Source organism: Amia ocellicauda, chromosome 19 (genome assembly GCF_036373705.1).
Source record: "Amia ocellicauda isolate fAmiCal2 chromosome 19, fAmiCal2.hap1, whole genome shotgun sequence".
Classification (NCBI taxonomy): domain Eukaryota; kingdom Metazoa; phylum Chordata; class Actinopteri; order Amiiformes; family Amiidae; genus Amia; species Amia ocellicauda.
Window position 1 is genome coordinate 24,128,787 of NC_089868.1, and position 7,988 is coordinate 24,136,774.

Below are 7,988 nucleotides of genomic sequence, written 5' to 3' on the forward strand. Positions count from 1 at the left end.
TTCAATGCGAGACACAGCATAATTAACATTAAATTATAAATATATTAAGGAAATGAAATACACTACTGACTTTTTTGATACCCCATTGTCTGTGTATACTTCCGTATATAAATAAACTTATTTGGGAGGCAACATGTAAGACTAGCAGGCTTTTATTTTTCCTTCAGTTAGTGGTTTCTTATGAATAAACAACACAATGTTAGTTTTTTGTATGTTTTTTATCTCCCAATACGTATCTTTATATCTCACCACAGAAGCACAAAAAAGACAGTGTAGTGTATTTCATTTTCCTAAATATATTTATCATGTAATCCTAATGATGCTGTCTCTATGCAACTGTGTGTAAAATGTGTATAGTACATGAAACAATACATATAAATACATTTGTGTCTAATGTTTACACGTGGAACTACACTTTTATCCCCCTTCGGATTATGATGGTTCGTGTTTAAGTCTTTGGAGATCTGTACACAAGTCTGAACCCACATATGGTGTGTGACTAATATAAATCACAACAAAGCGCGCGTGTTACAGACATGAAATATGCATGTGTTACTTATGGAGCTTCCCTGCTGGATATTCATGAGGAAAAATATATTTGTCTCTTCTGCCATTCCTCCAACCACAGTAAACACTGCAGGGGTTGTACCCAGTCAGATCTCCAGCTGCACATGCCTTCTTCAGATATGTATGAGCCGAGATGGTAGGCCCTGACTGATTAGACCCAGCTCCAGGCCCTACAAGAACTAGAGCAGAAGACGTGGCTCTCTCCGAACTCTTCGAGCCTACCGTTCCCACCGGAATATCTTCAGAATTATAGATATCAACTGGAAGCATCCCACAGTCAAGTTCACGTCTTGAGGGAGGAAAGCATTACAGCTACAGCACTGTTACATTGATTCTTTTTTCTATCATGTTGGATGGTACTAGATGTTCTGAAAAATTACATTTATATTCATATTCAGCATACGTTTCGAGGAAAGTCCTTTTATATGACACATTGTAAGTGTATATATTTACTGTAGCTCAGTATTGGAAAGTTCATGCTGGTGACCACTATTGAAAGTGCTTAGTCAGTGCTTGGCTCATTTAACCTTCCTGGTGCAGAGATAGACAGAATAAACTGGAATAAAGAAATTAAAGTGTGTCAATTACCTGATAGTAAGCAGTTAACTAAAAGGAAGGTATACACAGAGTCCAAACTGGAAAACCCCTTCCAGCATTTCTCTAAAGGGTAAAGGGTGTGTTTCCTTATGATTATGATTATGTTTATGATAAAATTCGCATTTTCAGGAACGGTGTCCCTGACTTGTATTTGAACAGAATAAAAGAATGAGATTTTAACTGAACATTGCATAGTTAACCGAATAACCGCAACGAGATTCATGACGTGATTTCAATCTCTAACAGGAAGTACAGGTTTTCACTTCTGTTTTTGTTTTTCCATGATAGACATCTGCTCTGCACAACTAGTTGATGAAACACAGCAAGTCATCATTACAGTTCTTCAAAAGGCAAAGCTGTAACAGTCGGCCCTCCGTTCAAGAAGTATTAGTGGTACAGAACTGAATGGTGTGAGTGCTTTTACTTTTTGATAACGGCCCACAGTTACAAAGCGGTTTCTAATGTATCAAAGTACAAAGAACACGTCTTACTGGTAGTTCTCTAATGGATCATCTTTGATGTTTCTCTGTTTTATTTCATTTGAAGAGTATTTGAGTGACAGGTCTGCATGCTGCTACACCAAAAGTTATTTTGTTTAGCGCCTGAGAAAAGTGTTCACTTAATCAAAACACATTTGACAGTAATTGCCTTTTTTATACACTGTGGTTTCTCGATAAAGTAAGTTCAGATTTTCTCTGCGCTTGTTTACAATGTCTAATTTAATTCTATACCCAGTGCCTTTTATGTATTTTTTCTATTTAAATTGTAGACGTTTTCACTTTACACTTAAGGTGTAATATTTCCCCTCTCTAAATTTTGTGATATATTATCTTATTAAAATGTATCTAAAATCATCCTAATACCTAAATAAGAATAATGTAACCTAACCTAGTATATAAATGAATGGTGGTCATTTATGGTTTGAATGATCTTATTACTCTTAAAAGGAATTTAAATAACAGGGTTAATTATCTTGTTTTAAGTCTGTGGTATCTCATTGAAAAATATTTGCCTCAAAATATTGTCAATGATTACAAATCTCAGTGCTATTTATTATTTATTAAGCTTATACACACACACACACACACACACATATATAAAAACATAAACCATATCCTTAATAACATCCAGTATTATTTGTTAATGATTAAAAACAGCTGATCACAGGGGCTATACAAGCTGTCGCCAGCATTTAACAACATAAACTATTAATGAAGATCTTGCTTCAAAATTAATATCAATACTCCTTCCTACTGCAAGATCCCATGAGAAATTGTTCATTGTGAGTCATACCAAAATGCATTTTCTTTTAGATTTCTTAACATTTTCAACAGAACAAGAATCTCCCTAGAAAATCGAGAGAATATTGATGTGACTCACTATTATTATTGTTTTGAAGCAATAACCAGCCTATTTTGCAGTTCAAATAAAATCCAATTTCAGAATCCATTTCTGTGTATCTATATAGATTATAGATATTATGTATATATACACACAGATATTACCTGCCTACACACATAACTAGTGTGCATGTTAAAATGTAGAAGTATTTCTCAATGACAAGACTATTAGTTTTAGACTCATTGTAATTTAACAGATTGAAATATTCATAAGATATTCAGCCTCCCTCCCCCAGTCCCCACCCAACCATCACAGCAGCATTTTCACATTCACATTTTGGTGTGTGTGTTTGGTTGGTTGGTTTTGTGTATTTATTAATTTGTTTGTTTGTTTGTTTAATTGACAGCAGATTGTGTAATGAGACGCTCTGTTAAGTATTACATATATATTTAATTATAGGTTTTTCTGTTTTTTCTTCTTCTTTCTGTGTAATGTCAGTGTAAGAGGCTGTTTTCCAGGAGCGCAGACACCTCCGCACAGGGGCATCCCTCGGCACGGAGCGGCGGGGGCTGCGGGTCCCCAGACGCCCCTCATCGGTCTGGGAGTCAGGTGGTGCTGTGGAGGGGATGGGGGAGGGGAGGCCTGTGATGTCGGGGTCAAATGTTCTTCCATCCTTTAACAGGCTTCAGAGAGATGCTCACACAATGCCACGCCAACCATCACCGTGCAATCGTTTAAACAAGCAGCGGCTTGATCTCCAGACGCATGGAAGCTATGTCGTACTATTGCATGGATTATATGAATGCGTTTATTCTCTGACTTAAAAAAAAAAAGTATACATATATACAAAATAATTTAATGTTGTTTTTTTATATTTCTGCAATGCAAACTAATAATAATAATACTATTGCATTCGTTAAAATGCATATCCCAAATTGCACAGTGGATTTTCTGACTTTCTGCAATATCAATGCTGCTTCTGTTTAGTTTAGCCACCCCCACCCCACTTGTTAATGTAGCCAACACAACACAAATTAAGGAAACACTTATGATATCTATTTAAAGCGCGGCTGTGAAATATGTTGCCGGTCAAATCTAGGCCACTACTGTCCTAACAGCATAATCAGTCAGTTTAATGGCATTAAACTCAGATGGAGCATAATCTGTGCGGCACAATAATCCCCCCGACCAGCCCGGGCGCAGGAGAGAGGGGGCGCACAGAGGGGCTGCTGTCAGGGACGCAGGGTTTGTCGGGATAGCTCCTTGTGGTGTTGTAAGAGTCGGCTGCAGCTGTTAAGTTAATTAAAACCCATTCCAACAATTACATAGATAGGGAAATTTACACCCAGAGCACTTGATCTGAAGACATCTCTCCTGCTCGCTGTTTGATATACAGTCTTACCCCTGGCGTGGGCGCATGAGGGCAAGTGCAAGTGCATATACCAGCCGAGTGAGAGCAATAATATAGACAGACCCACATTTTACAATGAAGCCATTGGCTGTGAGGCAACAGGGACTGCTTCTAAGAGATCACCTATGTGTGGGCTCAAGTCTGCCCCCCATTACTCATTATTGTTAAGTTAATTTAGAAATGGACTTTGGTTTGCAAATCCCAAAACTCCACATTTAAGCATAATATTTAATCTCCAACTTCAGTTTATTAATCAGAGCCACTGTAGAATCTCTAGCAACATAAGGAGAAAAGACCAATTCGTGTTTCCCCATCTTTTTCCCCGTTTCTCTTCTTGCGTGCTATCAACCAAACGGATCTGTGTTGTTAACCGATTGTGTATCGAGGACATTTACAGTGAAACTTAGAGAGACCATTTCCAGTGAGGTAAAAACAGAAACGCTGACTCAGCGGCGTAAAAGTGATTGATATCATCCGCTAGGATCTAACCTCTACAGTGCTGGACTCAGAAAGGGGTAGTAACACTAAAGACAAGAGAGAGTTTAGGTGCATCAGCTTTAGACAGTGGGATCTGGGACTCTCAATCACCATTATTTATATGGCATTAAATCTCTGGGTGAGAAAACCAATCTTGGATCTTGGAAAACCAAAAATGGGTCAATAATAGATTGGGTTACTGTGTGCCTGCACCAGTAGTATACAGAAAGTGATGTCAGGGACCCTAGACAACACTGCCAGATGGAAACAGGCGACGCGATACACTGATTTATACTGACAACCTTGTGCAAGTCATTGCTTTTATACTTGATTAGCTTTGTCATTTTAAATGTACCTGGGATTGGACACCAACAGCTGGGAACATCGCCCGTACTGTACAGCGAATATCACACATTATGGAACGCAGTGCATATGTGTAGAAAAATGTAATGCTTCTGTAATGAGAAATTGGACTGCGCTTTCAGGTCTTCAATACTTAAAGCACCACTTTTTGATTACACTCTCCTGAAGAACGAGCGTCGGGGGAGAATAGTTTTTCGTTCTCCTGCGGTTTGAATAAAAACATAAAACTATTTAAAACACACACACACGCACATCATGGGTCTCCTGAGATGGCAGTTTATCTGTTCATGATATTGGACTTTAATCAAACTGTACTGTAAAACTTTTTGAAAACTATATGAAACCCGTCTGCTTCAATCTCTGCTGTGTCTCAAGTCACACCAGCAATATTTTCCTCACGGCTGGTTTAATCTGCAAATCACACCATTTGACAAAAATGAACAACCTGTGCACAGTCCCAGGCGAACGGAAGGGAAGTGATAATACCAGCAGTGTAGGAATTTCTGCTTCCTCCTGCTGGCATTGGGTCTCACCACAACCGCACTGTATTCAAAGACATCGATTACAATAAAGAAGTGGCTCGACAACCCTGTGGTACCAGACAAATCACAGCAGTGCAGTCTGGGGAGAACAATGCAGTGTGCACTACACAAACACCTTCTCAGGGCACAGGATTACATATTTCTCTTAACATAATGAATGCCCTACAAAATCAAGATGCAAAAGCCTACACATCCACAGCTAACGGGTTCTGGCAGTTACTGGTCAATATTAAATAAACCGATGGACAACTGACACCCTCCCACCTTCCAAAAGAAAGCTGTCCATGGTCAATAAAAGGTCATATTACATTTCTTAATTGGTATAGTCCCCAGAGCTATAGAAAATGAGTCACGAAAAATAAAAAAATAAGTGGCAATACACTGCAGCCATGCACCTGGTTAATGAATATGCAGATTCATTTCCCCATAATTATAGTATTCACTCATGCTCCCCGACCACGCTGTGCACATCAGGGTGTAACATGCCAACGTGTCGTTAAAACAAGGCAGCCGTGATGGCTAATGCGCAGTGCTTGTGTTTCAGCACTTCTCCAGGACCGCCGGGGCCACCCATCAGAGCGCACCGCACGCTGCGAGGCCACGGCGGAGGGAACGAAAGACTCCTGTCGCCGAGGACCGGTAACGCCTCCCACCAATGTGCAGACGGTGGATCGGGTGTTGTTGTTCTCTTATATGAGAATGTATGATTGTTACGGAGCGGGTAATTGCCCTCACAGCCATTATGGCATTAACCATTATTTCAATTAATGTGAGGAGCATTGCGGAGGTGAAAAAGAGGACCGATGTTTTAAACTCTCTGGCTGGAATGAAGGCGGATATTATCTGTTTGCAGGAGTGCGGCATCCCGTTCCAAAAAGAATACAAAGATCTCCGGGACACTTGGACCCTAGGAGAATCCTTCTGGTCGGGGTCCAATGTGTCCCGAGCGGACGGGATTGCCGTACTCCTGAAAAACCCCTTCTTAACAGTTAAAACATTTAAGGTTATAGAGGCGGGCAGACTGGCCAGCCTCGATTTTAAATACAAGGGGGCTGTATTGAGGCTGGTCAATGTCTATGCCCCCACCAGCCAGAGAGAGAGAGTCCTCTTTCTCCCTCAGCTACGCCCGCTCCTGATCGGCACCTTGCCAGTTATCATTTCAGGTGATTTCAACTGTGCTCTGAGGGATGTAGACCGGAGTAAGCCCCGCAACGATAGATCCAGCAGGGACCTCGCTGCGTTCGTGGAGGACTTTGAACTCTGCGACGCAGGTCGGGACCTGGTCCCCTTGTTCACCTGGGTGAGTTCTTCTGGCTCCTCCTTCTCCAGGATAGATCTCGTCCTCCTCAGTAAGCCACTGGAGAGGACCGCCATGTCTTCGGAGGCGGTCTTCTTTTCAGACCACAGGCTCCTGACGACAGAGGTGCTCATTCCGAGCACACGGGAGTCGGGGCCTGGGGTCTGGAAGCTCAACACCTCTCTGCTCGATGACCCTCGTGTGATTAAGACCTTTAGCAGACGCCTCGAGGAGTGGAGGACCCTGAAGGACCTTTTTGATTCTCCCATAGAGTGGTGGGAGATGATGAAGAAAAGAACCAAGGGCTACTTCATTCAGCTGGGGAAACGGAAAGCTCGCGAGAGGCGGGCGAGATATTCCTATCTAAACGCCCGCCTCCAGCGCCTGAGTCTTTTACAGCTCAGAGGCTTCGACCTAGCTGAGGAGGTGGCCCGGGTCAAACTGAGTCTCTCCGCCCTCTATCGGGAGGAGCAAGAGAAGATCAAGGTCCTTTCCAGGGTCCGCATCATGGAGGACGATGAGAAATGCAGCCGCTTCTTCTTCAAGAAAACGAAGGAGAGGCGGCCTGCAATGTCCTCCATGATCGACTCCTCGGGGCAAGAGGTGGAGGGCAGAGAGGCTGTTGAGACAGTGGTGCGGGATTTCTACAGGGAGTTGTACGACCAGAAGGTGGTGGATCAAAATCTGATCCATCACTTTCTGTCCCTGTTGGAGTCCCGCAATGAGGGGGACGAGGAGGAGGAGGAGGATCCAGAGATCACCACCACTGAACTCTCCCAGGTGATAAAGAGTCTTAACTCTGGAAGGACACCGGGTCCCGACGGGATCCCTGCTGAGTTCTATAAGATCTTTTGGGAGGTGCTTAAGGAAGATCTGGGCCAGGTCCTGGGGTCGATGTACAGAGAGGGCAGATTGGCCCCTTCGATGAAGAAGAGTATCCTCTCCCTTCTTCACAAGAAGGGAGACCCGAAAGATCTGAGGAACTGGCGGCTAGTCAGCCTCCTGTGCACCGACTACAAGATACTGGCCAAAGCACTGACGCTCCGGCTGCAGCGGCCACTCCCTCAAGTCGTGGGTCCCGACCAGGTCTGTGGTGCCCGGGGGAGATCGGCGGCCGACAACGCCATGCTGCTCAGGGATGTCGTGGCCTACTCGAACGAGAGAGGGCTTCCCCTGGTCCTAATCAGCTTGGACCAGGAGAAAGCCTTCGACAGAGTGGGCCACGAATACCTGCAGCTTGTTATGGAGAGGATGGGTCTCGCTCTTGGCCTGAGGAAGTGGGTCAAGATCATCTACAGCGGCCTAAGCAGCAGGGTCCTTGTGAACCGCCACCTGACCGAACCATTTCCGGTCAGGTCGGGGGTCCAGCAGGGTTGTCCCCTGTCGGCCCTGC